The sequence below is a fragment of the Calypte anna genome, chromosome W (genome assembly GCF_003957555.1).
Source record: "Calypte anna isolate BGI_N300 chromosome W, bCalAnn1_v1.p, whole genome shotgun sequence".
In the NCBI taxonomy this organism is placed as follows: domain Eukaryota; kingdom Metazoa; phylum Chordata; class Aves; order Apodiformes; family Trochilidae; genus Calypte; species Calypte anna.
The window spans coordinates 22113288-22139254 of NC_044276.1; the positions used below are offsets into that span (position 1 = coordinate 22113288).

Below are 25967 nucleotides of genomic sequence, written 5' to 3' on the forward strand. Positions count from 1 at the left end.
TTAGGATGTTAGTTAAAGTTTTTTTCTGCAAATTCCACCAGTCTCAGGCAGAGCAAAGGTTTAAAAGTTTCTGTGTACCCATTTTGTTTATCTTTACTTTCTGGAAAACAGGAACTAGTCCTGTTGAGTCATTAGACACTGGTGTGCTGTTTGTCTGTGAATAGTGATGTGCACAGTGCTTTAAAATTCCATTTCTTTCTTTCTCTCAGCCCCAGAGTGTTTGAGTGAGGTGAATACCTGCATGTGTCAGATAACCACCTTATTCTTCATTTTTCAGTTTCTTGAAGAGGGAAGAGGGGGAAGAACTCCAGGAGTGCTTTCAATGGTTTTCCCCTGGGAAAAACTTTGTATTCCTAGTTCCAAAATACCAGGTTCCTTTGGGAGATGGTAGTTGTGTGGGTGGCTGGAGGAAAGGAGGGACTGTCCAGATTTATGAGTGTTGTTACTGTAAAATTAACTTGGTATTAATTTAATGTAATAATTTAATTGAAGTAATATTAATTTAATTTAGTGTATTAATTTAATTCTCTGTAGAATGCAGAACGAGACCCAAGAACCATCTCGTACAAATCCTGCCTTTAGTCACCATAGTAATATCTGCAGTCAAACTGTGGCTCATGCATTGCAACATATTGATGTGAGTTTTGTTAAAAAAATACATGATTTAGTGTATGCTGGTGTAGTGTTCAAGAAGTATAATGTTTGAATCCTGTTTTATGTATTAGAATTCCTCACAAGCAGCTGCTGATAGATTGGAGGTGCTCAGCTCTTGACTGCTGGTGGCAGACAAAATTTTCCTACCTACTGAGTTCAAGACAGGTCTAATTGTATAATCAAATAAGTTAAATTAAGGAAAGAATTCATGTTCTTATAACTTCTTTCATGCTCTTCTAATCATTTCGTTAGGGCAATGTCAGATAGCTGACATTAAAAAGCTTTCTGTGGCAGAAGCTTCACTGGAAGTTGCTACGAGGCGCTGCAGGAACCTGGAGGAAGCCAACCTGGGCTTGGAAAAGGAATTGGGAGAGGCTAAATCCAAGGTAGATGAAGTTGTCCCAAAATTCCAGAGCAAACTCCATTCACAGATTGCTTTGAAGCTTTAATGCTGAGCAGTCCCAAGTCTTGGTAACTCTTGCCAAAAAAGGAAAAGCCAACAGAAAGCTTTGTGGAAGATAAAAGAAAACACGTGGAAGTGGCTGCAAATCCAGTTCAGCATTCAGCTCACCTGGGACATCCTGGCACCAGTCTGGTTCTGAACAGAAGTCCAAGTCCAGTAGGAAGCATCCCCAGCTCACCCATAGGAGCAGAACCATTGATGAACAGGATTTCCTCTTCTGCAGCCAAGGTAAACATTTTGAAATACCATCCTCAGCTACTGCTGAAGAGCATCTGTGTGCAAGGTTGTGCTTTTTAGCCTAAAGTTACAACTCATTTGCAGGGATTACTCCTGGTGTAACTCCTCCTCATCCCAACACAACATCTAAGAGGTTAGCTAGGGGTGAAAAGTCTGGGTTTTGAGGGTTGTTTTCCAAGAGTACCCAGAAACCAAAGATGATGCCATAGGATGTTCCCAGCTAAGCTTTAAATTAAATTTTCTTATCTAGGATGTATGACTATAATAAATAAATCTGCAGTAAATCTCATTTTCTATTTTAATGTATAAGATCCACTGTGTGTAGGAGGCATTTGGGTTTTTATTGTGTTACACTTGTAGAGGTAGAAAGAAAATTTTAAACGTAGTTAGGCTAAGGATTAGAACAGTTAGGTAGGCCTGGGGAGGTTAACAGGAACTAGCCAAGAATGTGCTGACCCCTGCAGAACAATGATCAAAAGGAACGGCCAGCCGTGAAGAACAGAAAGAAAAGTAAACTGACACTTTGTACCAGCGATAAGAGATGAAACATTATACCCAGATGGTGGGCCAGGTGGAGGGAGTAGCTAAACAATAGACTTTAGATTTATGGTTTGGAGATGTCAATCTATTGTTATCTACATGATTTGTGTGGTTGTTTGTAACCAGAACCCTACAAGTAGCCTACAATGTCAAAGGTATAAAAGCAGAACTAAAAATGAGGGTCAGCGGAATCTTGACTTGGGACGCTAGTCCTCAGGTTTCCCGGGCCCCGAATAAAGCACCGCATAAACTGACTTTGTTGGTTTGTGTCTTAATTACGGGCAACAATAGGGTTCTCCTGGAGGAGCTGTGAATTTGGTCACTGCTCTCCCTTTAGTCCTGAAGAGAGGGCCCTTCCCTCCACTCTGCTGGTTTATGGCCTCACTTGTTTGGCCCTTGGAGTTACGGCCTGTTTTTGTGTGGATTGGAAGAATTTTTTAGTAGTTTAATATTGCACAATGTTAAGGGTGTGTTTTCTGTATAATTCTAGTACAAGCAGGAACTGGATGAATTTGTCTTTGAAGAACCTGGACATGGTTCATATTAGAGTTAGGAAAGAGATGATTGCTCCAAACTTGTGAAAACAACATCTTGAAAGCTGTTTAGTTCCTGTGCTAAGCACAGGGTTTTTTTCTGGTAGCTTTACACTTAGTTGAACATGGAAACTTTTTGCTTACCAAATGCTTTGTAGAGCTTTCAGCAGCTGCCTGAAAAAAAACCAAAACCAGCACAAAGAAAACTGACTCATTTCCTCCACACAGATACACTTTGCTTAATCTGAAGTCTCCTTTCTCTGGAGTTAATCCTCAGTCACAAACATAAAAGGAGCCCTACACAGAGTTTCACAGACTTCAGCCATCACTTCTCCTCCCGTGTCCAGGGATTGCCTTCAGCACTGACCCATAACACACACCCTCTGCTGTCAGTTCTTGGTCTTTGCTGTCCCTTACTCCTTGCTTGTGTTTGTAGCTCCTCTGTTGCAGTCTTTTTATTTGAATAGGCAAGAAGAGGCTAAGCAGTGACAAAAGTTATCCTTTCTTTAGAGTAAGATAACTCAGTAGTGTTCAGGCAATTGTCTGGGGAGTTGAATGTTTGGCATCCATGGCATCAAACATGTTCTGTGATGTGAGGCCAGATGTCCCAGGAGGAATTGCACCTATTTTGTGATGATTCCTCCAGAGTCACAGCTTTGCAGTGACTGGTGCTGTTTCAAAGCAGGAAGCCCCTGAGCCCATTTCCTTCTGTTGCTGTCTGCTTTTAATCACAGAGTGTTCAGCTCTGGCTTCGTAGCCGTAATGTTCTGACAGTGACCTCTTTGCCCCTCTCTCCTGTAAAAGTAACAGCAGGAATCTTGTCTCTTTTCTCCCCAGACAGTGATGAACTTTAAACTAAATCTTTGGGAGCTTATTCCATATCTTGTGATGGATCAGAAGAGATGAAAATATGTTTCTTTCAGTCTGAATAAATGTTCTGAGCCTGTTGGATGGATGACAGCCCTGTTGCCCTTCCCTGGTGGTTTTTTGATGTGTAGTTGTCTCCCCCTTCCCTTTTCCCTCCTCCTCCCCCTCCCTCTTCCCCCTCCCATTTTCCCTCTTCTCCCTTAGCCTTCCCTCCCCCTTCCTGTTTCCATCTCCCTCCCTCTCTCTCTCTCCCTTTTCTTTTCTCTCCCTATCTCCTTTCTTCCCTTTCCCTCCTCTACTCCTCTCCTGCGTAGTCCCCCCCCCCCCCCTTAATCTGCACTGGTGGTTGGTATTATTCCTTCCCAGATGCAGGACTCTACACTTGTCCTTATTGAACTTGATGAAGTTCACCTTTGCCCAGCTCTGCAGCCTGTCCACATCTGATGGAGACCTTCTGGTGTCTCAGCCACCTCTCACAGCTTGGATCATCAGTGAACTTGCTGAGGGTACACTCCATCCCCTCATTCAGGTTGTTGATGAGGAAATTGACCAAAACTGGACCCAGTACTGATCCCTGGGGAACACCACTGGCCACAGGCCTCCAACTTGACTCTGTGGCACTCATCACAACCCTCTGAACTCTGTTGTTGAGCCAGTTACCAATCCGCCTCACAGTCCAATCATCTGTTCCTCACTTCTTCAGTTTTCTTATGAGGATGCTATGGGAGACAGTGTCTAAAGCTTTACTGAAGTCAAGGTATATGACATCCACTGCTCTCCCTTCATCTGCCCATTTGGTCATCCCTTTGCAGAAGGATATCAGGTTAGTCAAGCACGATTCCTCCTTAGTAAATCAATGTTGGCTGCTCCTGAGAACCATCTTTGTGTTTGCACACTCAGGGTTATGAATATTCTGTGAGGCAGGCTTCTCCTTTCCTACTCAGTATTGAGAGCTACATCTACCACTGCAGAGGTGTGGAATCCCTTTAGTTTCAACACAAATTTTCTCCTTCCCTCTTTCTTCCTCCTGTGTGGTACTGACTGTAGCACAATGGACTTTCCAGTACCTGTGGGCAGCCCAGTGGAATCCTGAAGAAAGACTGTTTCCAAGGGCCTGGACTGATATGATGAGGAGCATGAGTTAGAAAGGAGTTTATTTGGATTGGATGTTAAGAAAAAGTTCTTTACCATGAGGGTACTGGAAAATATTGCACAGGTTTCCCATGGAGGTGGTTGAGGCCTCATTCCTGGAGGTGTTCATGGTAAGGCTTGAGGAGGCTCTGAAAAGCCTGATCTAGTTGAGGGTGTCCCTGCTTACTGCAGCGGGGTCTGACTGCATGACCTTTAGAAGTCCATTCAAACCCAAATAATTCTCTGATTCTATGATTATAAGATCTTTGGCCACCTCAGTTAGGCTGGAGAATGCACGGAGCTTTCCCAAATTGGGGTCTGGAGCAGAGTTTGAGGAGAGCCCATCCAGGAGCAGGAAAGCCCTGCCCTGAAGGGACTCCTGAAAAGTCCCCTCAGAAATCTTCTGGGCATCAGCTGGAGCTGTGAGCAGCCCTGAGCAATTCATCCCTCTCTCACCAGCACCGGGAGCCTGCCCTGTGCTCCCTGTCTCCTGCCAGCCACAGCTTCTGCCAGCACCAGGGACCTCCCCGGGCAGGTGACAAAGCCCTTGGTCCTGTTAGGCCTTTCAGCCTTCCAGAGCCCTTGGCCACCTCTCCTGCAGGCTGCCCTACACTGTCCATGCCTGCAGCTCCTTCTTTGAACTGGGTTAAAAAGGCTTTAAACTGAAGGACAAGGAGGAAGGAACCCAAGATGGCAAAGATCACACCACCATCACCACTACAACTGATCTGGGATTAAAGCAGGCCTGCTGACCCCAGGAGTCCAGCCTGGACTTTCCCAGGGCTGCCCTGAAGCCTCGGTGGTGACCTGAGAGTTATTGGGGGTGAGGGAGGAGGAGTGTGGTACCATTTTTCTGTATATTTGTATATATTTACTAATTTTTCCTTTTTATCATTACTTTTTCATTAAAGCTGTGTAGTTTAGTTTCCAACCCATAAGTCTCTCCCCTTATTCTCTCTCCTTTCTTTATCAGGGTGGGGAAGGACATTAATACAGAGCTTCTGTCATTCGGTTAATTGCCAACCCAGAGTTAAACCCTGAGAGATTTATTGGTCCCCAATGTGGGGCTTAAGCTAATTAGCTAGAGCCCAGTTGAAATTTCAACTCATTTATATGAATGATTTGAATTTTTACTTCAGTGGGAGGATACCCAGATGGCTCCACTGAGAGGGAATCCAACTATTTTCTTTGGAAATTTCACAGGGTTGGAAATTAAACCAATCATGCTGTACCTTTGGTACGCAGGGTATGTGATCTGTGGCTTTTTATCTGGGATTAGTGTTGCTGTGTGGTTCATTCTTGGTAAGAGCTGCTTACGAACCATAATTGTGATATGGTCTTCAGCAGTGTGGTACATGGTACAGTGTTTTTTCACACACCTATGAGATACACATAGGATACACATTTCATACACATAGGAAATATCCCTACAAAGTGGCAATAGACTGCCCACAGGTCAAAGCACCCACACTTGGAAATGCTCTCAGGTATCAGAAAGAATTGGCTGTACGAGATGTGATCCCTACCAATGATGAGACTGTAGATCCTTATCACATGCCATGCCCTAAGCCTGTGAGGCAAAGGCTTGTGCATGCTGCACTGTCCCCATTTCACCCAACACTATCAGTAATGTTATGGGTTCCTGTAGAAATGGAACCAACCGTGAGTGATGGAATTAAAACAGCCTACGAGAATATGAAGAGGCTGTCATGGCTCCTCATCGGGCCTGGGTCTCAGCTGTAAAGGGAACAGCTGAGAAACTGCACCTACCCCATCACAAAGCCCTGGTGGTGCTGTCAGGAGCTCAGGGCTGGAACTGGCTGGGATTGTGTCACAGAATCATAGAATCATGGATTGGATTGAGTTAGAAGGGTTCAAGATCATCTTGTTACAACCCCCTGCATGCATGGGTAGGGACACCTCCCACCCAACTGAAGCCAACTCTACCCCTGTCCCCATGGAACTCACTAGTAATCTAGACACAGAGAGACAAAAGCCATATCACCTTCCTGCCCCTTGCCCCAGCCATGCTCACGTTGCTCAAATGTGACTTTTTCTAAAATTTCATGTATTTCAGTTAATAACTGATGTCACCCAGGCACAGAGTGCTCCTCCATGAGCTGCAGAGGACAGCTGCCCTCTCCCCACAGCCTGCAGGGGAACTTCTGTTCTGGCCCTTCAGTCACTGACCTTGGGGTCTTGTGGAGGGCTGGCAGCAGGCTTCCACCTCCTTCTCCAGGGACATCTTGGGCATTTTCTGCCACAGACATTCCATGGTCACCTGGGGCAGCTGCTGACTCCTGAGTGCTCTCCCAGATATGGGCACCCAAGCTGCTCACACCTCTTATATACCCCCAGGGTCACTGCAGAGCCCCCCGTGACAATGGTGTCCAGGCACCAGGCCCTGCATCACAAAAGCCCTGGTGGTGGCTGTAGAGACTCCCAGGCCTGGAACTGGCTGGGACTGTGTCACAGAACAATGGAATCATGGAATGGGTTGGGTTGGAAGGGTTCAAGATCATCTAATTCCAACCCAACCCGTTCCATGATTCCATGATCCCACTCAACTGAAGCCAACCCTGCCCCTTTCCCCATGGAACTCCTTTCTTAATCCCAACCACAGCATTAGCCTAAGTCAGAGCTGGTGGACAGACAGCTGAGTATCAGCCAGCTGCGTGACCAGGTGGCCATGAGGACCATACCCATCCAGGCTTGTGTCAGGATTAGTGTGGCCAAAAGTAGTAGGGAAGTGATCGCAGGCAACAGACAGGCAACAGTATTTTTACAAGTGTAGGACACTGAGGCACCATCACATCCTTCCAGGAGGACTTTGGATCCCTGATGGCACTGTGACCCTCATCATCTCGTGAACTTCCCACCCACCACATCACCCACCTCTTCAATCCAGACATCCCCAGTCTGGCTACAACAGGACAATGGTAGAGCATGGCAAACGGCTTGCTAAAGGCCAGGTGCACCCCATGCCTTTCTGTCCCCTGCCCACTCTGCTTCAGCAATCCCCTCTTTGTCCTTCACCTGCCTGCAGCAGGCTAGACTCCATCACTTTCCCAGGGACTGAGATCATAGAATCATAGAAGCATGGAATGTTTGGGCTTGAGAGGGACCTCTAGAGATCATCCAGTCCAGCCCCTCTGCCAAAGCAGGATCATCTAGGGCAGGCTACACAGGAACACACCCAGGGATTTGTTGAAAGTTTCCAGAGAAGGAGACTCCCCAAGTCCTCTGGACAGCCTGTTCCAGTGCTCCCAAAGCCTCCTAGAACAACTGGATCAAGTATTCCAGGTGTGATCTCACCAGGTCAGAGTAGAGGGGTAGGGAAACCTCCCTAGATTTGCTGGACACACTTTTCCTTATACACCTGACTCTGTTCATGGGCTGTGCTGGCCAGGCTGGGAGGCAGACCCAGCTGATGGTGCTCACTGCCACTGACCACCTCCCACACAAGCTCTTGGGTGCCCATGGAGGGTGCTCAGAGGGGCCCTGCCTGATTCCAGTGCCATGGGCTGTCTTTATTGCACAACATTCACTATCCCTGAGGGCTCTGGACACCAAAGAAGTGACAAAGGGACCAGCCCTAAGTCCCCAACCTCCCCTGGGTTCATGATGGCATCACAGGGAGCCCCCAGAGAAAGCAGCAGCACAGCAATAATTTCTGCAGAGTCGCCTCCTTGGGCAGCTTCTTGAGAGCAAGTGTGGAAGAAGAGCTGAGCTGAGGAGATCCCCTGTGATGAGGGCCAGCTCTGTCCCAGCAGTGCCCGAGCCCTGTCCCTGCCTGCGGGCACAGGACTGTCACAGCGCAGGGCTGTGACCAAGCTGCCAGAGCACTCAGGCCTTACCCAAGGGTGCAGAAGGAGACTGTGAAGGTGGAAAAGGGACAGCTTGGAAAAGATCAAGTGCTGGTTCTCCCGGGCAGTGCCCTGGTGCCAGGACTCTTTCCCCTTCACCTCTGCACACAGGCACTGCCCTGCAGCTCCAGAGAGGCTCTCAAAGAAGGGCCTCAGGCAAACAATCACCGAGAACACAGCTCCTCAATGAAAGTCTCTGGGTCAAAGAAAACCTGGATATTCACATAATGAGAAAAGACAAAAACAATAACATTTGTCATTGAGCAATAATTGGAAAAGAAAAAACAGAGAAAAAAGAAACCAAATAACCCCTATGTACAACCAAAATCAATAAAAAGCACTGAAGACAGTCTGGGTGTGAACTGAGTGACATTATGAGGGAACTGGAGAATAAGCAAGTTAGTTAAATACTTTTGAAAAAGATCTAGTGATCCATTTTGAAAACGCACCCTTGAGCTCCTGGTTCCTCATGCTGTAGATGAGGGGGTTCACTGCTGGAGGAACCACTGAGTACAGAAATGACACCACCAGGTCCAGGGATGGGGAGGAGATGGGCAGGGGCTTCAGGTAGCCAAAGATGCCAGTGCTGACGAACAGGGAGACCACGGACAGGTGAGGGAGGCCCGTGGAGAAGGCTTTGTGCCTTCCCTGCTCAGAGGGGATCCTCAGCACAGCCCTGAAGATCTCCACATATGACACCACAATGAAAACAAAACAGCCAAATAGGTAAACAAGCACTGACTACTGAAAACCAAATTTCCCTGAGAAGGAGTGTGAGCAGGAGAGCTTGAGGATCTGGGGGATTTCACAGAAGAACTGGTCCAGGGCATTGCCCTGGCAGAGGGGCAGGGAAAATGTATTGGCTATGTGCAGCAGAGCAGTGAGAAACCCAGAGACCCAGGTAGCTGCTGCCATGTGGACACAAGCTCTGCTGCCCAGGAGGGTCCCATAGTGCAGGGGTTTGCAGTGCCACGTACCAGTCGTGGGACATGATGGTCAGGAGAGAAAACTCTGCTGTGATGAAGAAGAAAAAAGAAGGAGATCTGTGCAGCATATCCCTCGTGGGAGATATCTGTGTTGTCCCCGAGGGAACTGGGCATGGCTTTGGGCAGAGTGGTGGAGGTGGATCCCAGGGCGAGGAGGGAGAGGTTGAGGAGGAAGAAGTACATTGGGGTGTGGAGGTGGTGGTCACAGGCGATGGTGGTGATGATGAGGTGGTGATGCCCCAGGAGGAAAGCCAGGTAGATGCCCAGGAAGAACCAGAAGTGCAAGAGCTGCAGCTCCTGCCTGTCTGCAAATGCCAGAAGGAGGAACTGCCTGATTGAGCTGCTGTTGGACATCTGCTGTTTGTGGGCATGGTGAAATGTCAGAGAAAGAAAAGGGATAAGTAAGTCAGGTCTTATGCCACTAGAGATATAGACCTGTCATAGCAGGGAAACAGGAAATGTTAGGGCAGTGATCCTTCAAAAAACATTTTTAAATTTCCCCTAGAGACAAACAAATTGCTTCTCCCGTTTCATGAAGATATTTGGAATGTCCCTTTCAAACACCCTGGCTTATTCTGGTTAAATGTCCATGAAGGAGCCAGAGGAGTCTGTGATGCCCCATACAGCAACTGCTAAAAAGGAGCAGGCGGGGATCTCAAAGTAAATCCAATCCTGACATTTTACAGCTTTACATCATTGTCACCTCAATGCACCACCAGCCTGCAGAGCATAGATGAAGGGATTCAGGGTGGTGTAGCGGGAGGAGCCCTTCTTGCTCCTAGGGCTGCTCCTGAGGCCTCGGGGTTTAGCCCATTCCTGGACGATGTCCTAGGGCTGTTCCTGAGGCCTCGGGATCTACCCCTTCTTGCCTGCTCCTGGGGCTCCTCGAGCTATGGGCTTCTCCATCCTCACTGAAGAGTGAGAGGCCTCTCCGTGGGTGTCACCTGCTCTCTTATTGGCCCCCTGCTCCTGCACATGCTCAGGAGGGAGGCCAGACACAGGTGAACCCACACCCACTCATCAATAACTCAGGGCACCTGGTCCTGTCTCACTACATTTCCCCCTTCTTTTTTTTTTTTTTTTTTTACACAGACATTTACATAGACATTTACATTTACATCTTTAAACATTAAACCTTTAAACATTAAACATACATCTTTAAACATTTACATCTTTAAGGAGAATTAAACATCACCTTTAAACATTTCTTTAAGGGGAATTAAACATCACACAATTTACATATATTTTTAGGGAGAATTCTCAACCCTTACACATATTTTGGGGAGAATTCTCAACCTTCTTCCTTTCAACCTTCTTTCTTTAAGGGGAATTAAGCATACCCATATATTCTCTCAATGTCAGCCCCTTTCTGGCAAAGTCTCTGCAAGTTGTCTGAGCACTCTTCACAAAGTCTCTGCAAATTGTCCCAGGCACTTGCCCTCTGTTCCGGGGTTTCTTTCCTCATGGGCCTCGGGATTTAACCCTTCCTCATGGGATTTCCCTCTGCTCAAGGGCTTAGCCTAGGCATATTTCACAAAGTCTCTGCAAGTTGCACCAGGTACTTTTCACAGAGTCTCTGCAAGTTGTTCTTCTAGTTATTATTCTCCCTCCTGTATCTGCTCCTCTGGCTTGGTTTCCCTCTGTTCCAGGGTTTCTTTCCTCACGGGCCTCGGGATTTAACCCTTCTTCATGGGATTTTCCCCTCTGCTCTGGGGTTTCCTGTCCAGAGAGCTTGTTGATCATACCTTACAGGGAGAATGTTCTTGCAGTTTCTGTGCCAGCTAGGTTTTCTGCACGCTGCCCGCATTCTCCACCAGATGCGGTGGGAGGAGCCCTTCTTGCTCCTAGGGCTCCTCGAGCTATGGGCTTCTCCATCCTCACTGAAGAGTGAGAGGCCTCTCCATGGGTGTCAGCTGCTCTCTTATTGGCCCCCTGCTCCTGCACATGCTCAGGAGGGAGGCCAGACACAGGTGAACCCACACCCACTCATCAATAACTCAGGGCACCTGGTCCTGTCTCACTACAGGGTGGTTTGGTCTTATAGAGGTTCTAAAAAAGCCTAAAGAAAATTATAATGCAGAAGCCCCTGGCATTTCTGCTGCTCTGCAAGTGAAACCTTGAGGCTGCTGAGAGGCAAAGGGACTGTCCCTTATTGCAGAGTGAGGACAGCCGCTCTGTCCATCAGTCCTGCTCTCAGCTGCACAAAGAGGCAAAGACCCTAAAGATGGGGTATCCTGATGGGAGGGTGGGCTTAACCCCAGCCCCACACCCTACAGTCCCCACAGCCCCAAATCTCAGGTGATTTGGAAGCTTTTCTACCATGGACACAGCAGCAGGACAGGACCTGCAGCATCAGTGTCTGAGCTGCACCCAAATCCTCACTCCCCAGCCCAGCAAAAAGAAGGGGAAGAACAAGGACAGCAGCAGCAGGGGAAAGAGGGGAACCTGCAAAAGTTCTGCTGCCAAGGGAGTCGGGACAGGGAGACACAGGCAGAGACTCCAGCATTTTTCCCCTCTGGGGGGGGGGGGGGTGTGTGTGTGATGGAAGGATCCTCAGAATTCAGTGCCCATGATCTGAAGGGCTGGGGGACTGTGCTGTGTGACAGAGAGCAAGGTTTAGCTCTAGGGAGGGCAGCAGCTCTGCAGGGGATGGCTGGGATGTGCAGGAATCCCCCCTGCCATCATCTTCCAGGCAGCAGCTCCCCCTCCATCCCTGCCCATCTCTGCTGCCTGAAGCTCTTTCTCTGTCCCCAGCTCTCCTCCCTGTCAGTGCTCACAGCCCCCATCCCACCCACTGAGTGCTCACCTCTGCCCTGCAGACCCCTCCTGACAAAAGCGGGACCTGTCCAGGGGCATCTCTGGGTGTGCAGGGGCTCAGGAGCAGCTCAGACAAGGGATGAGGAGAACTGGGGTCTCTGTGCCTTCTGCAGAGTGCAGAAAGGGCTTTCCATGCCCTGCAGAGACAAGTGGAAGCACAGCCTGAGGAGAGCCCAGCCAGGAGCAGGAAAGCCCTGCCCTGAAGGGACTCCTGAAAAGTCCCCTCAGAAATCTTCTGGGCATCAGCTGGAGCTGTGAGCAGCCCTCAGCAATTCATTCCTCTCTCACCAGCACCGGGAGCCTGCCCTTTGCTCCCTGTCTCCTGCCAGCCACAGCTTCTGCCAGCAGCAGGGAGCTCCCCGGGCAGGCTGAGAACTGCCCCTGGCAGGCAGGCAGGCAGTCAGCAGAGTCCCTGCCCCAGCACACAGCCCCTGGGCTGCAGGACCCTGCTCTGAAGGACAGCCCTGGGCACCCCTGCCTGCACACACCCCCTCACTCCTCTTCACAATTCCCCTTCCACCTCCCGCCCCTTCCCCCCTTACAGCTCCCAGCAGCTCTTGCTCTGCAGCTTTAGGAGATGCCTCCAGGAACTGCACCAGCTTCACTGCCCTGTACCAGACACTCACAATGTCAGAAGCTGGGAAGGTTCTCCTCCACTTAGCTGGCACTCATCCCCTCCATCTTCACCCCCTTGAAGCTCTCTCTGCCTTGCTCATCTCCCCCAGATACCCTGGCAGTGCCCTCAGCCCTGCTGCGCTCTGCAGAGGAGCTGCTCCTGCCCAGAGCTGTCTCTCTGCAGCACTGCCCACTTGCCAGTAGCTCCCTCCATCCCAGGAGCCCAGCTCACGGCTGTCAGGAGCCCTCTGGGGGGTTAATGCTGAGCCCATGACATTTGCTCAAGAGGCAAGGAGAGGAAGCTGCAGAAGCTTCTTTCTCCACAAGAAAGTCCAAGGCAGAGTCCAAGTCCCAAGTTTCCAAAGTTTCTTGCCGTGTGTGTACCTGGGTCCCCCTGAGGGACAGCCCTGAGAAAGAAGCGTCCCCTGCAGGGTGTGGGGGGAGCAGGAAGCAGGAGGCAGTGATGGCAGGTGGGGAAAAGGAAGGTGAAGGTGGCTCTGGTGCTAAGGAAGCCTGGCTGTGTGTCAGGACTGCAAAGGGCCCACCCCTGAGCCCATTCCCCAAAGTGTGCCTCAAGCTTTTCCACAGCTTTTCCCTCTCTCGTCTCCACCACAGTCTGTCCTGGGCTGTCCCATCCCCTGTGTCTCTTGCCCTGCAGGCTCTGCTCCTTCACCCGCCTGCCCCACCTTGCTCTCCCCTTCCTCTCCTGACATCTCTGTTTCCTCCCTGCCTCTGCCTTCGCACACAGAGCCTTGGGCTGATCCAGGCTCCTTCTGGGGGATGTGGTGTTCCCCAGCATGGCCCTTGAAGTTACATTTCTTTCTTCTGCTCTCCAATCCAGGCACCCCCAGCTGCACTTTGGGCCACTCTTACTTGCCCAAGCTGTTTCCCTATAGAAAAATCCGCAGAGGCTTAAGGACAACCTGTAGTAACCAATATAGTTAAAGTGAAGTCATTTATTAACAATTTACACTCGCTTTATATAGAGCCCTTGTTCATATAACGATATCTTGCAGGTGGCTATATCTTGGCCACAAATCCTGTTCTCAGAGAATTTCTGCTGGCTACAACATGGGGTTTATATTTCCTACAGATCATTCCCATGACCCTACAGATCGTTCAGAATCACAGAACACCTCAGGCTGGAAGAGACCCCTGAGCATCTCCTTGTCTGAGTGCCCTGCTCAAGGCAGGATGAACCAGATGAGGTTGCTCAAGGGCTTCCCCAGCGTGGCTTCATCCACACAGGGGCTGAAAGTGCCTTTTGTCCCACCCCACAGGGGGATTATAAAGACAGCAAACAGTGTTGGCACAACTTCTGGACACTGAGGCACTGTCACATCCTTCCAGGAGGACTTTGGATCCCTGATGGCACTGTGACCCTCATCATCTAGTGAACTTCCCACCCACCACATCACCCACCTCTTCAATGCAGACATCACCAGTCTGGCTACAACAAGACAATGGTAGAGCATGGCAAAGGGCTTGCTAAAGGCCAGGTGCACCCCATGCCTTTCTGTCCCCTGCCCACTCTGCTTCAGCAATCCCCTCTTTGTCCTTCACCTGCCTGGAACAGGCTCATTTCTCATTTCCATGGCTTTCCTTTTCTCCCAGTCCCAGGGTCAACAAGTATCTGTGTGTGCTGAGGGGGAGAGGCTGTGGTGTCTGCAGCAGGAGCAGCAGCAGCGTTGGCTTTCTCAATAGCAGCAGTGTCTGTGGGCAGCAGCTGCAAAGAAAGCAAAAGTACAAGACAGAAAATTACCTTTATCCTGCCCCAAACCAGGACACACCTGGTTTGCTTTTTAGCCGTACCTTACACTAAGCAGAGGTCTGCAGAAATGAAATGATATCCTCTTAACTTCAGAATGACAGTGTGGGATGGTGTGACATCAAGAGATATACACTAGATACAGGAAACACAAACTAGCACATAGACTGGAAAACCTGTTGATGAGGTCCTTTGTTCCAAGTGCTGACCACCAAGGGATGGATGCTCTCTGCTTGGCTGTGGGACCCGCTGGGAACAGGACTCCCCCAGAGATTTCTCTGCAGGGACCAAATGCTTCCACCAAAAGTATTCAGGAGTGAATTCTTTTCTCCATAAGAGAGTTGAATGGCAAAGCTGTCTGTGCCTTAGAGCTTACTGCCTGTTTCTTGAGGAGCTGCTCTCTCTGGGGATATCCAAATTCCTCTTTCTGTCTGACAAATAGCAAAGTCCTGTCCCCCTCTGCAGGATGTGTCTGTCGTGTGCTGGTCAGGCTGCAGAAGTCATTCTGTGCAGAGGCAGCACAAGTTTGGACTGGATCCCCAAAGGGACATGGTGAGATAAGTGTTTGCTGCTGTGAGTCGTGTCTGAAGGAAAGGGAGCAGATCAGAGGGCTGGGTGTGGAGACACGTGTGACAGCTCGAGAGCAGAGCTGCCATGAAGCCTCTTTTAGAATGAGGCTCTGAAACTTGAGTGGCATCAGAAAGCACTGGGAAGAAATACACTGTCCATGTGCTTTCCTTAGGAAAATGAACCCTCTGGCCCACAACAGGGAACTGGAGCTGAGCTCTGGCTCTCAAAACTGAGCCATGCCAGACTCGCAGCAAAGGACATGAGCACATTGCTGGTGCCCAAGTGATTTCTGGAGCAGTCTTTCTACTTCCAAGGCTCTTTATGCACTCTTGGAAAGCAAGCTATGTTTTTTGCTTCAGAAATATGAGGGTTTTTCTATTCCATTTCATAAAGCAAGTGTGCAGAAAATGAAAAAGGGTAAAGAGGAGCACGTTTGGTAGCAGCGAGAAATAAGGGTGAGAGACTGAGGAAATTTTAAAACCAAAATCCAAATCAATTTATTTACAAAAATTACAAAAAAGGAGAGGGTGGGGAAGGCAGGGGAGGGAAGAAAAGGAAATGGAAGGGAAGGAAGGGGAAAGAGGAGGGGGAAAGGGAAAGGTGGAAGGGGAGAGGGGGAATGGAAGGGGGGGAACAGGTGGAAGGGGAATGGGTGGGGGGGAATGGAAAAAGGGGAATGGGAGGGAAAATGGGAATGGGAGGGGGGGAATGGGAGCTGAAGGGGAAAGAGGAAAGAGAGAGGGAAAAGGGGAAGGAGAAAGGGGAAGGAGAAAGGGGAAGGAGAAAGGGGAAGGAGAAAGGGGAAGGAGTAAGGGGAAGGAGTAAGGGGAAGGAGTAAGGGCAAAGAGAAAGGGAACAGAGAAAATGGGATGGAGAAAGAGAAAGGTGGAAAGGGGAAAAGAGAAAAGGGGGAAAGGTGAAAAAGGAAAGGAGAGAGGGAAAGGGCAACACAGGAGAGGAGTGGAGAGAAGAGGGGGAAGGAAGGGGAAGAAAGGAGAGAGGGAGAGGGGGAGGGGGAGGGGGAGGGGAGGGGAGGGAAGGGAATGGGAGAGGAGGGAAAAGGGAAGGGGGAGAGGCCTACGCATCAAAAAACCACCAGGGAAGGGCAACAGGGCTGTCATCCATCCAACATCGATCCACACTCCCAAAGATGTAGTTTAAAGTTCATCACTGTCTGGGGAGAAAAGAGACAAGATTCCTGCTGTTACTTTTACAGGAGAGAGGGGCAAAGAGGTCACTGTCAGAACATTACGGCTACGAAGCCAGAGCTGAACACTCTCTGTGATTAAAAGCAGACAGCAACAGAAGGAAATGGGCTCAGGGGCTTCCTGCTTTGAAACAGCACCAGTCACTGCAAAGCTGTGACTCTGGAGGAATCATCACAAAATAGGTGCAATTCCTCCTGGGACATCTGGCCTCACATCACAGAACGTGTTTGATGCCATGGATGACAAACATTCAACTCCCCTGACGATTGCCTGAACACTACTGAGTGATCTTTCCCTAAAGAAAGGATGACTTTTGTCACTGATTAGCCTCTTCTTGCCTATTCAAATAAAAAGACTGCAACAGAGGAGCTACAAACACAAACAAGGAGTAAGGGACAGCAAAGACCAAGAACTGACAGCAGAGGGTGTGTGTTATGGGTCAGTGCTGAAGGCAATCACTGGACAAGGGAGGAGAAGTGATGGCTGATGTCTGTGAAACTCTGTGTAGGGCTACTTTTATGTTTGTGATTGAGGATTAACTCCAGAGAAAGGTGACTTCAGACTAAGCAAAGTGTATCTGTGTGGAGGAAATGAGTCAGTTTTCTTTGTGCTGGTTTTGGGGTTTTTTTTCAGGCAGCTGCTAAAAGCTCTACAAAGCATTTTGTAAGCAGAAAGTTTCCATGTTCAAGTAAGTGTAAAGCTACCAGAAAAAAACCCTGTGCTTAGCACAGGAACTAAACAGCTTTCAAGATGTTGTTTTCAAGAGATAGGAGCAGTCATCTTTTTACTTACTCTAACATGACACATTACCATAACCACGTTCTTCAGAGACAAATTCATCCTGTTCCTGCTTGCACTAGAATTATACAGAAAACACACCATTAACATTGTGCAGTATTAAACTTCTAAAATATTCTCAAAATCCATACAAAAACAGGCAGTAACTTCAAATGCCAAAGAAGTGAGGCCATAAACCAGCAGAGTGGAGGGAAGGGCCCTCTCTCCAGGACTAAAGGGAGAGCAATGACCAAATTTACACACAGTGGATCTCCCACACTGAGGTATGAAGTGCGGTTTCTAGCAGATTTATTTATTATAGTCATACATCCTAGATAAGAAAATTTAATTTAAAGCTTAGCTGGGAACATCCTATGGCATCATATTTGGTTTCTGGGCACTCTTGGAAAACAACCCTCAAAACCCACACTTTTCACCCCTAGCTAACCTCTTAGATGTTGTGTTGGGATGAGGAGGAGTTACATCAGGAGTAATCCCTGCAAATGTGTTTTAACTTTAGGCTACAAACCACAACCTTGCTTACAGATGCTCTTCAGCAGTAGCTGAGGATGGGATTTCAAAATGTTTACCTTGGCTGCAGAAGAGGAAATCCTGTTCATCAATGGTTCTGCTCCTATGGGTGAACTGGGGATGCTTCCTACTGGACTTGGACTTCTGTTCAGAACCAGACTGGTGACAGGATGTCCCAGGTGAGTTGAATGGTGAACTGAGTTTGAAGCCACTAATGGGAAGTGTGCTCTTCCACCTTCCACAAAGCTCTCTGTTGGCTTTTCCTTTTTTTTTTTTTCCCATTAGTTCTGAAACATTCAGACACAAAGAATTATCTCTGGCAGGAACAGATTAGGAATGACCAAACCCATTTAACCTGAAGGGTTTTGGGCAGCCTGTATCATAGCAGACAAACCTGCAAGAGTTACCAAGACTTGGGACTGCTCAGCATTAAAGCTTTAAAGCAATCTGTGAATGGAGATTGCTCTGGAATTTTGGGACAACTTCATCTACCTTGGATTTAGCCTCTCCCAATTCCTTTTCCAAGCCCAGTTTGGCTTCCTCCAGGTTCCTGCAGCGCCTCGTAGCAACTTCCAGTGAAGCTTCTGCCACAGACAGCTTTTTAATGTCAGCTCTCTGACATTGCCCTAATTTTTCCTGCCACCAGCAGTCAGCCCCTGCAAACTCATGGAGCAGCTCATGGAGATTTCTGTTTTCTAATACATAAACAAATAATATATTATATATTATAGGTAATATTATACTTTTTGAACAATACACCAGCATACACTGAATCATGGTATTTTTTTAACACAATTCAAAGCAATCTGTTTGATGCAAAAGCCACAGGTTGACTGCAGATATTACTCTGGTGACTAAAGGCAGGACTTTGTATGAGATGGTTCTTGGGTCTCTTTCTGCATTCTACAAAGAATTAAACTAATACATTAATTTAATATATGAAATTAATACCAAGTTAATTTTACAGTAACAACTTTAATAAATCTGGACAGTCCCTCCTTTCCTCCAGCCACCCACCCAACTACCATCTCCCAAAGGAACCTGGGATTTTGGCACTAGGCATACAAAGTTTTTCCCAAGGGAAAACCATTGACAGCACTCCTGGAGTTCTTCCCCCTCTTCCCTCTTCAAGAAAATGAAAACTGAAGAATAAGGTGGTTATATCTGACACATGCAGGTATTCACCTCACTCAAACGCTCTGGGGTTGAGAGGAAGAAAGAAATGGAATTTTATAGCACTGTGCACATCGCTATTCACAGACAAACAGTGTCTAATGACTCAGCAGGACTAGTTCCTGTTTTCCAGAAAATAAAAAGTAACAAAATGGGTACACATAAACTTTTAAACCTTTGCTCTGCCTGGGACTGGTGGAATTTTCAGAAAAAACTGTAACATCCTAACCAGTCTCCTGACCAGTTAATTAGCCTAACACAGCCACACAGAAGAAATTTAAAGATTGCTCCACATCACAAAATAGAGAAGAGAAAGCTCAGTGGCTGAAATTGACCTTTGTGAGGAACAGGCAGGTCCCAAAAGACAGAATGCAGAAATGAACAGCAAAACACTGCCCAGAGCCTTCAACATTGCAAAACGTGTGTCCTTTACCTCCATTTTCTTTAGTTTTTCAGCCTCAGAGTTTAAGACTTGTTCTCTTAAACCAGCACACTTGGCCTTTAATTCCTTGTTCATCTTTTCCAGCGTGGAAACTTGCTTTTCAGCAGAGTTTGTGGAAAATGCCATTAAAGCATCCCTGTGCAGCAGCTGATGGAATAAATGGCTTTCCCTCTGGAGCTGGGCCAATGCCTCCTGTGTGGACAGAACCACAGAACTACAGAATCATTAAGGCTGGAAAAAACCTCTAGGATCCTCCAGTCCAACTGGGAAACCAACACCACTCAACCATGTCCCAAAAGTGGGAATAATGTGCTCCACTCTCCCCTGAGGTGTTACACAGGACTCCAGACCCCTCTGCCCAGCCCTGCCCCAGATGCCCAACACCAACAGGATGCCTGCCCTATTCCCGTCATGAATGCCCTCAGGAAAAAATCTTTTCAAACACTTCTTAGCATGGCCCAACACACACATGTTTTGCAGAGGCAGGGAAAGCACCAAAGGTCACCAAATTCCAAGTTTTTTTAGCATGAGCTTTCTCTAACAAAGAGGAAGACCAAGCATGTCTAATCACACACATCTGCCTTTTACAGACAAATCTTCTTCACTGCAATATGTATTTTGTATAGGGAAAAAATGCATTTTACTGCATTGTTTGCAGGAACAACACAGCTCAGCTGGAAATAAAGCAGCAGAACAGGTGTGGTTTACATGTGGAACTGAAAATATAAAATATGTCTCTCGTACCAGTTTTTTTCCTTCACCCGGCTGGTAAATACCATATGTTTATCTCAAGGAATGCCTGACAGAAACCTGGTCGCCCAAACCTAGCAGGGTTCCAGGACACAAAGATAAGAACTGACTCATCCCAGGAAGCCTGGAGATTTGTATGTATCAGGGCCATCTTGAATGAAGTGAACCCCCTTTCTTTTTGGGATAAATAACCCTAGGAAAAGACGGGAAAAGCGTGCGCTTCTTCAGCTCGATGTCTCCTCAACTCGTCACCCCGATTTCCAGCTACGGAAAGACAGAGAAGTGACTCAACAGCGGAAACCAGGAGCAGCCCCCAGCCCGAGGAACCAGGCCCTGCGCAGACAGTGACATCTTCTCTCTTTTTTTTCTCCCTTTGTTACTCTTAACGACCATCGATTAAGGTGACTACTTTATACAAAAGGCCTTATTGCTAGTAAAACCGGCTTTCCCTGTTTAGAAATAAACTTTTGTAACTAATTTTAAATCCAGCAATCTGGTTATTTGTCAATTCAAGCGTCGTCTCTGAGTCAGTGGCTGAATTTTCCTCGCAATCAAAATATAAATAATAACTCGGATCGTAACATTTTTATTGGCGTCACGGACAGGATCAAGGAATAATATCAGAGCCTGCTCTTAGATTGACGCCTGAATTGCAAAACTAACTCAAAGAAATTTAAAGTAACTTAAAGTCAAAGTAAAACAAATGGAGGCTATCGCTTGTTCTGTTAAGCCTAGCAAAGGTAAAAGCCAGACTGTTTCTCTCTATAAAGAGCAAGAATTCCGTGAATATGCTCTTGTCCGTTCTTTCTGGGACCACCTAACGGCTCATAATTATATCCCGAAGGATATTCTTTACGATTTAATTTACACAAATTATAAGAAAGGTGATTTTACCGCCCTTGCTAAATCTGTAAAAATATTGGACACTCCTTCTGCTCTGGACAAAACCAGTAAAAAACGGGTGAAAAAATATGGGGTAGACTTTTTTAATGCACGTTACTTCTTTATCCTAGCTGCTATAATTTGGCAGGAGAAAGAAGAAATGCGCCAAAGATTGGAAAATCTTGAAAGTGGCATGTTTGTAGAATTCGGCGACCTCCTAAGAAATATTGAGGAAGCTGAGCCAAATTCTGAAGTGAGCACTGACTTTGGCCCAATGCTGGAAGGCACTACATCTGCGTCTGAATATACATCGGACAATGGGGAACATATATCTCTTGAAAAACCCCGCAGAAAAGCTGTGCATTTTGCACCTAAAAAAAGGGGCAGACCTTCCATTTTAAAAAAAATCAAAGCCACAGTTGAAAGTTGCCAATACGCAAACAGCCACTCCCCCTCAGGCTGTTAATCTGCCCGAGGGAGAAATAGCTGAACTGTGTTGATGGTCAGCACATTTATAAAAACTGGGGCTAAAAGATTTGATAAATTGGAGGAAAAGGTTCAGCAGTTCGCTGTAATGAGCGAGAAATCCTCTACTCAGTCTTCTTCCTGTCCTGATTCTTCTGATTCTTCAGAAGAGGACAATATGCCTGTAACCCATAAGCGTCTACGTCCTGTAATCAGGACAGAGAATACACAAGAATTAGATTCAGGGCGAGAAATGGTAACCCATAAAGAATTCACATACTCTCCTCTGGAACTGAGCCAATTAAAAAGACAATTTGGTAGATTGCCTCTGGAAACTGATATAGACTACGTAGTAAGAGTTTCATCTTCTGGTGGTGACCACATTTTATTATCAGAAAAGGAAGCCTCCAGTCACTGGGGTCCTGGAGTTATGTTAATTACTGGTAACTCCAGAGCACCCTGGTCCCTGACCCAACGAGCTGCCTATAATATGGGCTTCAATGATCCCATAACAAGAGGAGAACCCCATGTATTAAGAGGGGGCCTCACCCAGCTGCTGGATAATGTGCATAAAGCCAGTGTAATTCAACTGATTTACGACCATGCTCTGGTGATTAACCAGGAAAGCCCACTGATGCTAAAGGTCAAGCCTGAGAAGATGGATATTCTCATCAGAGGGCTACCTACGCAATTGCAAAATCTAGCCCTGCAGATCAAGGCTAGAATCAAAAATTCAAATAAAAATTCGCTACTAGGCTCAGACTATACATGGTCCGACTTACTAACGGAATTAACAGAATTTGGACGTAAATATGTGGCACCCAAAACTGAGTCTGCATCTCTAAGGATTCTTCAAACCCCAGAAAATCATAATTATAACCAAAATTTGACGTATGCCGCTGCGGCTGCCAGACCTCCCCAAATTCCTCCCCAGCAGCAGGAGGAATCAGGGGGTGACTGGGCAGTTGTAAATAGAGGAGGCAGATGAAGAAATAACAATTACAGAAATAAATTTAATAATTATAATAATAATTATAATAATAATACTCCACGTCCAAATAGGCCCACTCGAGACAGAAATAATTCACCACGAGGTGAATTGGGACATTTTGCAAAGCTTAAAGAGGAAGCTAAACAAAAAGGCATCCCTCCTTCACTTTTGAGTCACAATTTTACCTGTGGCCATCTAAAAGCCTTGGTAGAAGAATGGCCTGCCAGGTCACATTCAGGGGAAAGGTCTGGAAACTCCCATGATTCGGGAAACTAAAAAGCCCTCTCTCTGCTACTAAAAAGAAAGCAAAAAGACAGCAGAGAGAGGAGACAGGCCCTGACCCCAGCTCAGTGAATTTTAACCCCCTGAATGAACCTGGGGAAATTCTCCCTACAAATCAAAATGACTGCTCTAAAAATTATGAACAATCAAATCCTAAAATATCAAGTCCTCCAAAAGACTGGCAAAATGTGCTAAGATTGGTCTTGAATAAAAAATGGGGATTTGGAACTTACATGTGCTGTTGGACCGAAGTGCTACCCTGTCACTTTTGTAGTGGACACAGGGGCACAGATCTCCACGTTTAAATCTGATGTAGCCAAAAAATGTGGTATTAATTCTTCTCTCAAACCAATATTTGTTAGTGGTGCTTTGGGCACTCCTGTGTTGCAGAAAACCGCTAAAGTTTCCCTTAAACTACTGGGAGACGAAGAGTTAATCCAAACCCAAATGATTGTGGACAATATTCCTTACAATTTGTTAGGAATGGATGTATTGATTGGCAGATCGTGGAGAGATGAAAACGGTTGTCTTTGGAATTTTGGCACCCCCAGTCTTAGAGTTAGACTGCTAACAGCTGCCCCTCGCCTCCCCCAAAGCAAAATCACAAATATTAAGCAGTATCCTATTCCCTTAGCAGCTAGAGAAGGTATCAGGGATGTAATTTCTGATTTGAAACAGAAAGATATAATTGTGCCTTGCCATTCACCTTATAATTCCCCAATTTGGCCCATTAGAAAACCAAATGGAAAATGGAGAATGATGGTAGATTATAGGAAACTGAATGCTAATACTGAAAAATTAACTGCAGCCATCCCAAACATTGCAGATCTGGTGCTAGAAATCCAGGAAGCAGCACACCCAGTGCTTGCATCTCTGGATGTAAAAGATATGTTTTTCGAAATTGCAATTGACCCTGAAGATCAAAAATACTTTTGCTTTTACCTGGAATGGAATACAATATACATTTACCAGGCTGCCTCAGGGCTATAAACATTCTCCCACGCTGGCTCACCATGCTCTGGCGCAGGAACTGGAAAATATCACCGAAATAAAAAATAACCCAGATGTGAAGATTTACCAATACATTGATGATGTACTGATAGGTGGTAAAACTGAGCAAGCTGTGAGAACAGTTTATGATGCCATAATTGGGCACTTAACAAACTTACAAATTGAAATACCTGAGGAAAAAAGGCAGCCTCCCTCCCAGGAAACGAAATTTCTAGGTATTACATGGAAGGGTGGGACATGGAATATTCCACAGGATACTCTGTCTCACTTGGGAGAAATAAAAGCACCCACTAATAAAAAGGAATTGCAGGAAATTATGGGGACTTTGCAGTATTGGCGAAAGCACATACCAGACTTGTCAATAATTGCCAGGCCTCTATACGACCTGCTGAAAAAGCATCACCTATGGGAGTGGAATCATTCCCATGAAGAGGCGTTAAAACTCCTCTTATTAGAAGCACAAACCTTTCAAGCTCTGGGATCTCTCCACCCTTCAGACCCGATAGTAATTGAATGGGGCTTTTCCCCTAGCACCTTCTCTTACCACTTTTGGAAATGAGGCCCAGCTGGACCCCCCAGACCTATATCGTTTTATTCACAGTCATTAAAAGCCTCTGAAAAACGCTATTCAATTCTAGAAAAGGCTTTGCTTACAGTCAGCATGGTGCTGAAAGAAATAAGTAAGCTTATTCGAAAACAACAGGTAATCCTGCAGGGACCCTTTAAAGTGCTTAACCAGGTCTTATCTGGCCAACCGCCCCCTGATGGTATCTCTCAGAAAGGTATATCAGGAATGGTACTCCCAGATTGAATATTATGCTGAGCTTGTTTCAAATTACAGAAGGCCCAGATAAACAGTTGAAAATTCAAGAAACCCCTGAACTCCACGGATGAGAAAGATTTAATTCTGAAAACTCCTAGCCCCATTAAGGAAGCCCCAGAATTTGAAAGCAGTATGCACAATGCCTGGTTCACTGTCTTCCAGAAGACAGGGGAAAACATGGTATTTTAAATCAAGCTGCAATTAAACTCTCCACAGGAGAACAAATAATTAACCAAGATGAAGGAAGTGCACAAGTAGCTGAACTGGATGCTGTTTTGAATGTATTTGTAAAAGAAAAAGCCACTACAGAACCTCTAATATCTATACAGGACTCTTTTGCTGTATTTAAAGGCTGTGTTGAATGGGTAACTTTCTGGGAGATAATAACTGGGAAATTAATCGTGTACCCAGTATGGCATACAGAAAATGGAAGGAAATCCTGGAAATTGCTAAACGAAATCCCAATTTTCATGTAGGATGGGTACCTCTCACCAATCTGATTTGAAAAAAGTTGAAGCAAGCAAATATAATAACTTGGTTGATGAATTGCAAGAATTAATGTAATTGAAATCAGAGATGCTCTTAATCAAGGCGAAGTCCAAGAATGGGGAAAATTATTAGAATGGCTTCATTGCAAAAGGGGTCATTCTGGTATCTTTGATTTGTATAAAGAAGCACAATCACATGGATGGGGCTGTGACACGGGAGCAATGTTAAACAATTATTTCTGCTTGTGATTTGTGTAAAATTCGGTTGGGAGACATCCTTTAACAGCTGACCATTTACATCTCAGAGATGGTAAAACATTATGGTCAACTTGGCAAATAGATTATATAGGACCCTTCCGGAGTTTGGGAACAAACAATATGTTATTGTGATGGTGGAAGTGATATCTGGGTTAACATGTGCTGAAGCTTGTGCAAAAGCAAATGGGGAAAATACTGTTTCTTTCCTGAAAAGGTTTTTGGAATTTTGCCTAAACCTACCAGTATTCAGTCTGATTATGGTACTCATTTCACTTCCCACTTGGTCCAGCAATGGGCAAAAAGTGAAAATATTAACTGGGCTTTTCATATTCCTTACTATCCGCAGGCTAATGGAATTGTAGAACGGACAAATGGGTTGATAAAAAAAACTCATTAGGCCTCAAGAAAGTAATTGGCATGACAGACTTAACTATGCCATTGCCACTGTCAATAATCGTTGGGGTGTAAACGGCTGTACCCACCTGACGGCATTCTTTCCCTTGTCGCATACACAAGACAACATCGCTGAGAAGTCGCCTCCCAGGAACTTCAGGCGACGCCTCCTGCCTGGGCAAACTGCTTATGTGAATTTACCTAACATTGGTATATTAAGTTAATTTTGCAGACTCCCCTGAATTCAAATACATGGATGGCAGCTGACATGAATGACAAACAACACAAGATTAGCACAAACTGGATAATATGTGTGAATAACGTTTCAATTATCTTTTACCTTGTATATTATAATCCTATGTTGGTTTGTTTGGGGTTTTTTTTTCCCTTTTGGGTCCTTTGTGTAATTAGGTTTGTGTATTGGGACTGAATGCGGGTGAATTATG

General features: G+C 46.4%; 2 long non-coding RNA genes across 2 annotated transcripts in view; one reads left to right on the forward strand and one right to left on the reverse strand.

Annotated features, from left to right (window-relative positions):
- LOC115600070 overlaps positions 1 to 3282 on the forward strand; it is a 308606-nt gene extending 305324 nt beyond the window's left edge. The window contains exons 2-3 of the long non-coding RNA XR_003988802.1: positions 2385 to 2430; positions 3265 to 3282. This is a non-coding gene — a long non-coding RNA (uncharacterized LOC115600070). The remainder of the gene's footprint in view (positions 1 to 2384; positions 2431 to 3264) is intronic.
- LOC115600082 lies at positions 928 to 11607 on the reverse strand. Its single transcript, XR_003988815.1, has 3 exons — positions 11597 to 11607; positions 2553 to 2559; positions 928 to 1029 (listed from the first exon to the last, which is right to left on the reverse strand). It is a non-coding gene; the product is annotated as an uncharacterized LOC115600082 (long non-coding RNA).
- Between the last annotated feature and the right edge of the window lie 14360 nt (positions 11608 to 25967).